This window comes from Ischnura elegans, chromosome 10, assembly GCF_921293095.1.
Source record: "Ischnura elegans chromosome 10, ioIscEleg1.1, whole genome shotgun sequence".
Taxonomy (NCBI): domain Eukaryota; kingdom Metazoa; phylum Arthropoda; class Insecta; order Odonata; family Coenagrionidae; genus Ischnura; species Ischnura elegans.
Window position 1 is genome coordinate 34,169,951 of NC_060255.1, and position 13,829 is coordinate 34,183,779.

General features: G+C 38.1%; 1 protein-coding gene across 1 annotated transcript in view; it reads left to right on the forward strand.

Moving 5' to 3' along the window:
* The window catches only part of LOC124167156 (apolipophorins-like), a 205,293-nt gene that overhangs the window by 121,603 nt on the left and 69,861 nt on the right, over positions 1-13,829 (forward strand). The gene's annotated exons all lie outside the window — the stretch shown is intronic.

Below are 13,829 nucleotides of genomic sequence, written 5' to 3' on the forward strand. Positions count from 1 at the left end.
GTAAGTGATATTCTTTAAGATATACTTAAGGGAGTAATTGGTTTATTTCCTGGATAGTGTAACTGAAGGACATAACTCTCATAAATTGCTGATTCCTGTGATTTTTAGCTCAGAATTATTTCAGTTTGATTTTCCTCATCTGGTGGTCATTATCAATTAGGCTTAAATTTTTGATTTCAATTTTTAACTAAACAGATATTATTTTGTCACTAATTAATTTTATTAACCCGTCAACACCCACAGGTGCCATATGGCACCCAGTGCAGTGCTGAGCCAATACTCCGGCAATGCATTAAATATGTGAATTTTAGCAAACATTTTGGTGCACATACTTAGTAGAAGTTTTCCTCTTTATTCAGTCAGTTTGAATTGTGTTCTTTGTGTTAAGTTCATGTATAAATATATGCATCATATATTTTAAAAGTGAAATATGTGTGAATTTAAAAAAACTTTGGGCGCTAACGGGTAAGCATGGTTTGTGGAAATTAGAGCATGCACTACTTAAAAGATTCAGTATGTGAGGCTGAGTGATAGTTTCACATTTTTGGGAACATATTTTTTACAGCATGAGAGCCCTTGGAAAAAATAATAAGTTTCTACAGTCTCAAGGCTTAAATGCAGACAGAGGAAGGGGTCCCCTTGTTAAGTGTGCGCTGTAATTTCCCTTTACATCCTATTAGGTGAACTGAAAGCAGACTGGGAAGGACAAAGTTTGACAGCCGAGTTGTAATTGCTGTCCTTTGGTTTGGGAAATGGTGCCCCTGTCGCAGTGGCGGCTGGTGGTAATTTATCTAGGGTGTGCATTAGAGCAGATATAGGATGATTTAATTATATTATGTTAATCCTAATCCATGAGCATCATATTTCGTTGTAATAGAATACATAGCAAGCAAAACATATCACTGGTACACTCTACCCTTAAAATTGCATGAACAGAAATAATATTAGCATGTATGAAAATAATTATTCTCAACACACCTTTACAAGTGACGGTAGTTGAAATTCATTCTCTTTTCCTTACACCCTGTGAGGAAGTAGTGTAGAAAACGGCTATACAGATGGCTCTGTAGACGGACTAGGATCCTGGGCGCAGGTAGTGTAGGTGGCGGCTACACCACTACACTACCTGCTAGTCAGTCACCAAAAACATGCGCGTGCGCATTCGCATGGATTTGAGTCTGCTCCCATCGCCCCTTTGAACAGCACATACCCCCCCGCTTACCTCGTCCCGCCAGAGCTCCCTCAAGCGATCGCACAGACCGAAAATGCGCCCGGCATGATGCCACGGGATCGCACACTTGTAGAGCGGTGAATTCGAAAAGGAGATAGCTGTAGCATTCGGAGGCTCATGTTTCTTGCATATGCAGACAGTACTTTTATCCTTCGCTTTGCAAAGGAATAGTTTTCTTTTATAATTTATTCATCTTTGGGTGTGCACTTGCTAACATGCGTATACGCACGCGCCGCCACTGCCCTGTCTTATCATTCATTGTATCGTATTCAAAATTCTTAGGCAGTCATAGCTACTCTTTCCATGAAAAACTCTCAATAGTTAAAAATTCATGTTTAAAAAAATTAAAGTAATGCATATTATGCACTATTAATACCACAGAAATAGGATGCATAGGGAATTGAAGTCCTTAACCCTTTATAACCCAACGTTGCTTCTAAGCAACATCAAAAATGTTTAAACTTTCAGCTCTATTTCGGAGATATCTGAACTAAGTATTATTTTTTAGTGTAAATTATAGTGATGAAATATTTAGCTGCGGGGATAATTATCATTGAATGTAAAATTTTCAAGTTTTCAAAATGAAAAATTTTGAAATTCATTAATTGTATCCACCAATTTTACAATGACTTAGCTGGCTGTGTTTGGCTTGCAGGAAACAAGAATGTTGTAGTTCTAATTCATTCATGACTTTGAGTTTTTTTTAAAGAGCAAAATCTCTCAGAAGTCATATATTTATCCCAGTGTACTGATCAGGGAATAAGGTAATATGGATGAGGAAGTGGAAGTAAGAAAAAGAGGAGAGGCATGTGAAATTCAGGTGATGGTTGCCAGCATCAGCAATCATGTTTAGTCTCTTTGGTAAAGTTTTAAAGTAGCAGATGTATTACCTGCTGAATATAAAAAAATGTGCTTAGCTGGAGACAAAATGTTGCCTGAATATTGATTGACTGGAAATGAAAGGCAATATTGTTCACCAAAATAAATGTTGTGGACTTCTGTAAGTGTTCTCTATTCTTTTCTAAAGAGATTTTTCTTGTCTGATTTTTTATAGACATACCATCTACTTTATAGGTTCCTAATTAATTGTATAGTTATGGCTAATTTATCATTGATATGCCCATTTTTAATGTGAACCTATTCAATGACATTTAATTCGGTGAAATATAATGCATATGTATTTTATTTTCCGTATGGCTACATCATTGAATGATTAAAATAGTTATGTATTTCTTTTTTTGTTTCTGTGTATATTTAACCGTAATTAATTTGACACTGCCATATTTCTGTTCTACAGTGGAACCTCGATTTATCGTTTTTCAGGGGGATGGATGAAAAAAACGATGAATGTGGGAATGTTTGTCCGGGTTGCCTATGTCCCAGGAAATGCTGGATTTTTGCGAATAGGGTAGTTTCCTTCATCAAAGAAAACAAAAGGCAATAATTGCGATTCGTTACCCACCATTAGTGTATTCATAATATACAAATTATTTCGTTTTATAAATGCCGGTGTAGACGAATGGCAATGGTCCATTTTTATCCTCATTTGAAAAGGGCCAGATTGGCGCCCATGCGATGCCACTCCACTTGACGTCACAGGGACCTAGTTTCTATAGGAGAAGATAGGAGTTATACGTCGTCTGAGGTTACCAATGCATGCATGAGCGCAGAGCTCAGGGAAACATGTCTTAATAATCACTTATTAAAACTGGCTAAGGTCGGAAAGTTTTCCTCGTTTGATAACCCTGTTAAAAATTCCCCATTGAAAATACCCATTAAAATTCCTTATAGGGAATTGGCAATGGGGACTACCATTCCCTATAGGGACACCCATTCCCTATAGGGACACCTATTCCCTATAGGGATAGCTATTCCCTATAGGGACTGTAATTCCCTAATAAAACAGAATGAATAAAAACAATTGTTCCATTGATATGAATTTAATGCTAAATTAAACATTTTTACATTGTATAACATAAATTTGTTGACAGGCTTGCTACTCTTTAACAATACAAAAGGTTAAAGAGGGCAAGATTTGGGGTAAAACTGTACAAATTATGCAATTCCAGCTATGGTTATACACATAACTTTAAAATGTATGTTGGAAATGATGAAGTAAACAATATTCCTGTTAATACAAAGGTAGTATTGGATTTGATGGCCGCGTATAATCTTCTAAACAAAGGATATTAATTGTATGTTGATAATTGGTATAATTCGCCAGATTTGTTTCACAAGTTACACACCTTAGGAACTAATGTACTGTACTTTGTGATCTAAATGCAAAAATATGCCTAAAGATAGAGACGAATTAAAACTCCAAAAAGGTGAAGCCATATCATATTGCAGTAATAACATTACTGCAAATGGAAGGACAAGAAGGATATGTTACAATAATGAACACCAGGCATTCCTTGGAGTGTACAGATACCAAAAAAGTAAAGGTAAAAGGATGGCAAAACGTGTAGTGTGCTTGGAGAAAAAGATAAGAAGAGAATCCACATGGTAGTATGATGTGTGCAAAAAGCCACTATGTTTGGAACATTTCAAGCCCTAAAGAATTATCTCCAATTATGTAAAGTATTTAATTTAATTTTGAATGCTTTTATTTTTGCACACAGTAAACCATAGTTGGTAGTATATACTTCAAGCAAATGAAAGAGTAAGTAACTATTAACAAAATATCAAAATTTGGACCGAATTGGTTAAAAATACCACTTCAAATGTCTCATTCAAACCAATATTACAATTGTGTTCAAATTCTTTCAAAGTTTGGGGTCGATCAGGGGATTGATGTGAATGGTATGCGAGTATTACAAAGGCTGACAGGGAATGAACAATCAATATCTTAGCTGGTAGCATTTGCATCCATCATCAGTCTGGATAGACATGTGAAGTATTATTTGCTACTTTTCAGTAGCTTCTTCCTTTGGTATTTAACCATGCATAGGCGGATCCAGGGGGGGGGCACGGGGGCACGTAACCCCCCCAGACCCTCAAAAATATGCAAGATTTTTAATACGGTCCCATTATCATTGCATTCGTTTTGTATTGCGAGGTATCCTTGTGCCCCACCCAGAACAAAATCCTGGATACGGCCTTGCTTGTGCCCCTCCCAGAAAAAAATCCTGAATCCGTCCCTGTAACCATGTCACAACTTTTGGTGGCAAATGCCTTTGTGATAACTTGCTTTAGTCTAGTTGGTATACCCCTTTTCAGGTTGTCATCCTGACTCCAGACTCTCTCCATTGTCCCTGCAAATAAATATAGAATATTAGTAGTAAAAACAAGGTTATATCATTTGCTATGAACCTATCCTGCAGGAAATCTATCTATTTATTACATTTACACATGGCATCTTGCAAGCATATTTATGCACTCCCACTCTAACGCATTCATATTTATGTGCATGCATCAACGTGGCGGACAAAATGCTAGGCTCAACTTCCTAACAAGTATCTATTCTGTGCTCAACAAACAGGTTATTTTTTAATAAATATTTATATATACCCGTTAACTGCGTAAGGAACACCGGGGTAAGTGGAACCCCTAACAAAAATAGTTGACATTTCAATAGAATTGAATTGACATTCAATTTTAGTAACATTCTACCTATAGCAATTGATAACAATATAACTCTTTAAGACTTTCATTGCAATTTAGGCATTTGTGAAAAATGTACTCAAGTACAAATCAATACCTAAATGATAATGATCGGAGAGATTTAAATTGCGACGGCAATGTTTTGAACAGCTTATTAATTACTATAATTCTTCGACATAATATCTTCCCGATGGTTATTCATTTTTCAAGAAAATACCCTTCGTATACAAGCTAATTGAGATTGATAATTTAATGCCATAACGAACTGGATGCCATAATGGACTGCTAACAAAGTGGATTCTTCTGCGAGAAGCCTGATATTTCAACTTAATCGGTCTTAATGGATTGTATTTTTACTATGGCCGAGAAAGGAAAGATCATGCTAAATTGTAATTACACTGTGAACATAGTAATTAATAATCTTAAATACTTATTGAAATGAAATTAGCGGTCCATTAATCGTATCAATACATACAAATGTTCGGTGATTTACTAACGAATAGAAAAAATGTTTAATTTACTTACATTTACATGCTCATGCTCAGCGGAGATGTGTTGATGCCTTTTTGCCAGTCTTCACTGCGAAACACGGATTATTTTCCTTTTCCATTGCGTACTTCAACGTAAATTTGCTTGTAAAAGAGGACTCTACAGCACAACTAAATTCGCAAAGTCACAAAACGGTCACAAAATACGGTAACTACGAATGTAAACAATTCATTTGCAATGGCTCTTGGGTCACTGGTATGCAAGATGGCCGCCGGTCGTTGTGGCGCTAGTTTCCAAATACGATATTTAATCCGTTATATTAAAAAATAATTTCGTAATATAATGGGCAAAATATGTAACTAAGGTATTTTAAACGCCAAATATATATTTCCCATAGTTACTAAAAGTTGTGAAAATACTTGGCATTCCCCATTGAAAACACATGAGAGATTTTCATTCCCCATTGAAAACCCATAAGAGATAGGTATTCATTCCCCATTGAGTACCCATAGGGACAATATATTCCCCATTGAGTACCCATAGGGACAATATATTCCCCATTGAGTACCCATAGGGACAATATATTCCCCATTGAGTACCCATAGGGACAATATATTCCCCATTGAAATTTAATGGGGAATATCATTCCCTATAGGTTTTTTCAATGGGGACTAAATGGGTAATTTTTAACAGGGTAAGGTATTAATAATCCTTATTTAAGCCAAGCGCTACCAGGCGGCAGGGCACTAGGCTACCCGCTGTCAGCCAGCGACGTATCAGCGCTAAGCCTCGCCTCAAGGTCACCTCACCGGGCGGAGGGGGAACCAGAAATACGACGTACGGAGAGATTTCCCATCATTCCTACTAACGCGTCGCGTTTTCGCGCGCTTGAACATTTTCACTTTTCATTTAATCGCGAAAAATAGATATTATCATTTAAAAATCTAAAAGCGTGAGATACGTACTCCAGGAGTACCACCTTGTCCGGTATAGTCCACAAATTTCCACAGGGAAGAATGACGCCTCGGTAGCTTAACTGGCTAAAGCACTCGGCCGGAAATCGAGGGATCCGGGTTCGAATCCCGGTCAAGGCGAATGATTTTTTCCCTGTGGATTTTTCGCACAATTGTGCATTGCGGGTGACTCCCGTAAAAGTTATCACCGTGGCTAGTCCCGGTACACTTAAATTCGTAATAATCTTTCGATTAAGGCAATAAAAAAATAATAGGAAACCACCCTATTATGACATTCATTAATGGATTTAAAAAAGATTTTAGCTGATTACAGGAATATTATTCCTTTATTGAAACACTTAGGTCATATTGTTGATTCGGATTATATCTCTTTCAAATATCCTGAAGGAACACGCCGCCTTGCTAAAAAATGTTTCACTCCACTCGGAATTTTCACTGCTCTTATGCATTTCTGTCCAATGTAAAAATTCTTTTCCATCAAATGCCATTTCAAGTACACGTATTTACGAGAGAAATGTTCGTGTTATGCCTCAAACAACCGATTTCGCCGTCGCAGTGATTGGTTATGAGATGGATCAAGAAGGCCAAAAATAGTTTATTAATTGAAATGTTCCTTTCTTGCAATTAAATTTTTAACCTCTTCCCTACGCAGGGCATGATTTCACGGCCTGAATTTTCTGATGCTAAAGAAGGAAGGCCGGCTTTTCACGGCTTGAATTATTCGAAGCAAAAGGCCAAAGGCCGTGTTTTCACGGTTTCGCGGTCAAGAATGCCAAGTGGGTCCCAACCGCCATTAGGGTCCCTCGGCGCGAGAGGTCCGACCCTTTCCTATTGTCCGTGTGGGGATTACCTCGGCCCATTCCGGCTCTCAGTGTCCAACTCAAGGAAGGTGCTCGTGGTCACTTATTTGTTTATAAGTTAAAATAACTAAAAACATTCATGTTGAATTTATTGAAAATCAATGCGAGGAGTTACATTCTGTATGTTCTGCTGATTGGTTCCAAATTTTAAACGGAATTCTAGCGTTCATATTAACGGAGTTGATCATCACCTAGAACAATTTTTGGAGACGCTAAGGTTAGATGTTTAATTGTTATTTTTATAACTTACTAGCAAGTTTATAGGAGCGATATTGTAATGATTTACATCTAAAAATATACGTTACTCTGTTAGCTACATTCTAAGTGTACATTTGCGGTGAAATTCGATAGAATATCCGATTTGACTTCTATGAAAAAAAGCCCTCGTAATGTAATAAAATATGATTCTCTCAGTTCTTTGTCGTGAGCCAAAATTACATTACAGAGGCTATTTTTAATAACCTCTTACCAACCTTTGAATAGAAAGGTATTATAAACTAATTTTGCTATAAATACTGATATGCATTAGCATATCCTAAAAATTCGTTAATTTAATGTAACAATAGGGAATGTTTTAGGTAGACACATGTTGTGAGAAGCATTCCATACCATTGCAAGAATAAGAACTGCTTTACCCAGGTAATTACTCTCATATCTTGGTTTTCTGGTCAGGATCCATTAACGTGGTCTGCCCTGTGCACCTTACGGGCTTATTTCGGGACACATTAGCGCATTAATGTTTTCTTGGAAAAACTTATTGTCCTCCTACTGCCACACCTAAGAGTATATTGGTGTAAGTATTCTCCTACTGAAATATGTACGTGGAAGATGATAACCTAACTCTTCTCAGAATAGCTCATATTCTTTTCAAAATTTTCTTGGCGTGTATTCAAATTTAGCCGTTAACTATCTGTATGAATTCCGCTACCTATACCAGGGATGGTTTCTGTAGAACCCTGCTGTGCGATGCAGCCCATACCATGAATGAAAGAGAACTTCTCGACCGAGGTAATTACTCTCATATCTTGGTTCTCTGGTCAAGATCCAGGTGGTCTGCCCTGCGCCCCTCACGGGCTTATTTCGGGATACATTATAGCGTTAATGTTTTCTTGGAAAAACTTATTATCCTCCAACTGGAACACACAAGAGTATATTGGTGTAAGTATTCTCCTACTGAAATATGTATGTGGAAGATGATAACCTCACTATTCTCGGAAAAGCGCATTTGGCTATGATATAGTGCCGTTTTGCTGAAAACCCTAAAAATAACCGTAGAACTTCGTTAAAAAGTTCTACAGGCATTGAAAAATGAAAGGAATACATTGATGAACTGACATTTAATGCAACAGTAACAATTAAAAAAAATTAAAATTGCACTGGCAACAATAAACTGACCGCAAAAGTACGCCGGGATGGGCTGCCTTCAGGGAAAATGGTCGAGGTTTATATTTGCCCAGTTGCCGGGGAAAGGGTCCGGGACCCCGCTAGGAAAGGTCATTAAGGGGAGGAAGCGACTACCTGCACAGTCCCAAGCCGTGAAAAAACTCCGTACGGGGCGAAAAATAAATTCTCAAACCCTTCGTATACCCAAAAGCAACCTTCCGTAAAGGAGCTCGGCGCGAAAAGGTTAATATGATTGAGGCAATGTGGCATTAATCGTCAGCGGCACGCCCAACTGATCCTCGCCTTCATCCCACTTCTTGTTTTCACCAGGGATCTCGCTCTACCCCTACCCCTGCCGTCATGTACTAGCAGACATACCGAGGCGTGCTGTAATATTCACGCATTTCTAGCCTGGATTCTTTTCTTCGTCTTCAATTATTTTCAGTCTATCTTTTAAAGTTCTCACTTGTGTCTTCGGAAGGGCCATGGTCCAAAGACGAATAAGAATAAAACTAATAAAAATGAAACCGGACTCTATAGAACCCACACGGAAAACACTCGCAGGTTTTAAGTCAACCCACCCTGGAAAGTATGGAACCACTCGTACGAGGTGAAGTTTGGCACTAATGCTATCGCGTACGGCGTAAGCAGAGCTTACTGCAGGGGGTGAAGCATGACCATAAGACTGCGCAAATTTTTTATCCTACAGAGAAGGCAACTTACCCACTCATTTCTAACAACAAGTCGCGTAGCTCTAGATGAGCAGATGAATTCAGATTGCTAGTAGGGAGAAACAAAATATCCTGAGATGACATCGCTTCGTTAGCACCTCAGGCAAGTGAGACTTGTAGCGTAACTCGTCAATTGTAACCAGACGCCCTGTTTTCGAAAAAAATCCGCATCAACTGCCGTGAAGCTCATTATCAGCTGCGAGGATATTGATATTCGCCAGAAATCAACATCGTATTATTCCAACTATTTCCTTGCTTAAAATGGTTAAATAACGTTAGAAATACGTCGTGTTTGGTATCATTCGTTTTTGAATTACGTGCACATCACTAATCTCTCAATCTAATAAAAGTATTATACCAATAGCCGAAATTCATTTTTAGACAACTTTTGGGCTAATCGGTGATTCAAGCAGCAGTTGAACTCCAGAGGTTGGGATCTTTGAAGCGAGTCAGCTAAAAAAAAGTCAGCGGTCGAGAAAGGGGGAAGCAAGGTTTCTTTTGTTCTCGAGTAACTTGATATTTTCCTTCGAAGCTAAGGTCTTCGTAATACGATCCCTGCTCGAGCAGGGACCTTTTTTTTATTTCGGAGAAGAGGAAAGCTTCAGACGGGGAGAGGCGAGTGCTGAATGTAGGGGGATACCGGATCTTGGAAAATGCGATAATGTAACCCAAGGCACTCAGCTTCTCCCTATCCTATTTCAATCTCCTGGGGAAGATTCAAACTTAATGTCTCTCGTTATTAGCACTTTCTATGCTGACCATGTAAAACTCAAAATCGACCCCCGGTGCGGCTGTCATTTTTTAATGCAAAACGCATGCATGGGTGCCAAAAGAGCTGGGAAAAATTATGAAAAAATTTTCTTGGCCCTAATTTGTTAGCTATGATTTTTTTTATTTATGACGTGATATCACGTCACCCGCACAGCGGGATATAAACGTAATGCGGGTTGCATACTATCGGCTTTTTCCCCGCGCCACCGTTTTCTTTCAATTTTTTTTCTGCGATATGTATCCAGAAAAATGCGAGGAAAATGAATTTGTTATGTTCTACTGGTATCGCTATTGGTATTTTGCCACTGCCATACGGAAATTTTTGGCTTAGATGGATGTAATGCAAGTTATAAGTACAAGGAATCGCCGTGAACAGCTGTTTGATTGTGATGGTAATTCTGCGCAAGATATTTCGGCGTATTCCTTGTACTAGTAATCCTAAGTATCGGGGTAGCGTTCGATAATATTGAATAATTTCTACATTTTCTTCTGAAGCCACTATTCTCGTCACAAATTCCTTCACTCGTTTCATGTTTTCAGCTGCAATTCCTTTCTTCCCATACGACCACCCGTAAGCATTAGATATTTAACAAAAATTGTTTTCACATACCATTATGTATTCCCTTTACTGCAGGTGCTTAAGATGGGTGGCACTCTGCTTTCGAGATTATTTTCCGACGGTGTATTAGGGTGTTTCTTGACGTGCACCACTCCTGCCGGCTGTTCTAAGGTTGGAGGGGGTACGGAGATGAAGCGAGGGGTGATAGTAAGATTTACTCGGTCCACTTGTGAGAACTAGGAATTACCTTTTTGGAAGTGCCATCGGCACATCATAAAGATGGGGAAGGTATGGGGAAAGATTTTGCTGATACGTGTCCTTTTAGGGTCATTGGGGTATTGACTCCGTTGCCGAAATAAAAATGGATGTGGAAACAGAAATAATCAACCCATAACTTCCTCATTACTATCTTCTGAACTCAAGCCAATAACATATTTTTGCAATATGATGTTACCGAGTTAGAAATTAATGCATAAAAACTGGAACTAATAGTATTTGCAAGCAATCATCTTACAAGTAATCTTCATTTAGGCCACGTATCGCGGTTCTTACTGCGAATATTCTGTGAAAATCTGAAAATGATGTAAATTTTTACCGCAATAATATTTTTTCATTTGGTGCATAATAATATCAATTCGAGTAAATCATTCAATAATACGTATTGCTAGGAGTAGATTTGCAGCATCTATGCCCCTTATTACTTACCCGATTACCGAAAGCAACGATACGTTTTCTTTCTAATTACACGAGGGAAAGATTAATTCCATCTTGCTTGGAAATCTCTAGTTACTTCTTATTTATGTAAGAGCCCTAGTCTATTGAAAAAAGGAGCACATGACATGAAAAAAATATTTTATTTACCCAAAACAAATTCAATACAATCGAAATGATGACCATTTAAAAAATATATATTATATACAACTACGTACAGTCATGTATGTTTTACCGATGAAGGAAATACCTCTCTCACAAATTTTATAACAATATATTTAACCTATAATGCTATTGCAATATATGATACAAAAATATATAATACTATTTATGCCTTCTTATGAAAGAAAAAAAAAGCTCGGGACAGAGTAGAGGAGACCTAGCAGCCAATGTAGATATCTGCAGTCTCTTTCCTACGCCCAAGAGTGCTTGCACCACAATAGTGCAATACTTGCACCATGGATTCTTCTTTCTGCCACCTTCCTCTTGGATGAGTTCAAGGAAGTGAGATTGAGATATTGATGGTAAAAGTGGCTTGGGATAAGGAATGTAGGATGGAAGAATAAAGGATCTAATGACAGAAAGACGGAATTTATGAGGGAAATATTTCCGGCGGGTTCACGATAAATGAAAAAGCGTGCATAGCTCTCGGGAAGGAATTATTAGGGAATCAATGGAGAAGTGAAATGAATCTAAAAGGGACGAATTTTTTAAGAGGAATTACTCAGGCTCTGAATCGTTTGGGCCGGTGTTCGGTGAAAAATGTTGGGCTTGAAGAATGCTAAAGAATCAATCACGACTCATGTATTTTCGAAAGCAAAGCAGGTCAAACAAGATAGCAATGCTCCATTAGTCAGATATATTGGTTATAGGAATACTTACCTTGTGAAATATTAGGCCTATGAAGAGTAACTCTTCATAGGTCAATTGTTTCCAATTCCTAACCTATTCTTTCGAAGATTATGAGAAAGTATGTCTGTATACGAAAGAGGGTGTCTGGGAAGAGACGCAAAAACACTTGGGTCGTTGGAAGGGGGTGGAGTGCTGAGAGCTGGGTTTTCTATGAAAGTGATATTTTGAGGGGTCACTGAACTACGGGTCCACCGCGAAGGACGTTCGGATGGAGAAGGACTGACGGTATTGCTTGAGGGTTCCGGAAAGAATAGGACAAAGGGGATGGGCTAGTGATTGACATAAAGGGATCTAGCATAGAAGGAGGCAACGGAGTACCTGACTGTGAGGGTTCAACCTCCTCCCCACCCTCCTCCTCTCTAATTTCTAGCTCGGAGTCCTCAGAGAATACCTGATCCCGCTCTCTTCCTGGAGCTCCCCCTTCTAGAGAAGGCAGAGAGTTAAGAAGGAAATGTTTGTGCCCTTGCGGAGGTTTCCTCCCTCGACGTCGATGGCTGCAGGTCCTGATGGAAGGTCGAAGACTGCTGATCATCTGCAAAAGCTGATGAATATAGAATTTCACCTCTTTCAGGCGGCATCGACTACCGGCCAGCATGAAAAATTTTCCGTTTTACTCCTCGCTTCTGTACCATCTGGAATAAATACAATGTATTTTTTTGTAAAAATTCCGATAAATAACAGGATCAAAGTAAACACTCTCGGTGAAATTGGCCAAAGCTGAAATGCTACAAACAGCTTTACTAATGTAAAACTATGTTTAGGAACTAAATATTCACAATGGCGAGACAAAGAATTGAAAGCACCCATAAGCCATTGATTTCACAGTTATCGAGAAAATAAAAGCATTTTTATAAAGCAACTCCTTAGCACATCTTCGCCAATCCATGGGATAATGTGCAAACAGTTATTTGCAATTATAATAAGAATGTTTATAGGTGCATAATATACATATATCAACAATAAATATTATAAATAACTTACACTTTTTCCGTAAATAACTTCCTTCACTCTCGTAACATTGCCTCATGTCGATCCCCTCCCTGCTCAGGAGTTGCACTGACAAACAAGGGAAGGGTGCATTGGTTAGAGATATGTTACGTTGCATAAAAAAAATGTAATGGCATTTTCAAATTTACATTAAAGTTTAACGAATCACAGTACTTAATGTATTGATTGAATAAAATGTATTAACATCAGACAATAACGGTTCGAAAAATACTAGGCTCGCAAGAAGAAAAAAAAGGAAGGATGGAAAAAATATCTATACTCTCGCTAAACACTATTAAAACAGAATAAAAAATTAATAAACACGCATAATTAAGTTCCAGATAGTAAATACTTATCATTTGTAATATAAAACTCAAATAAAATTTGTCATATTCACGTATTAATAAAAAGAAATAAAAATAATAGCATAAAATACAGGGGGGTAAATGAATGGAAAATGGTTTACCTTAAGATAAAAGAAAAAAATTCTCCCGATCCTCCCAGGAAAGGTTGCTTGAAACGGCGTTCACAAATGCGCTGCTAGATCCCTGCTGAGCAATTTAGGGGGGCAAAATGTCATAATAGAACTGAACCGAGCCCTTACGGAGGGCCGGAACC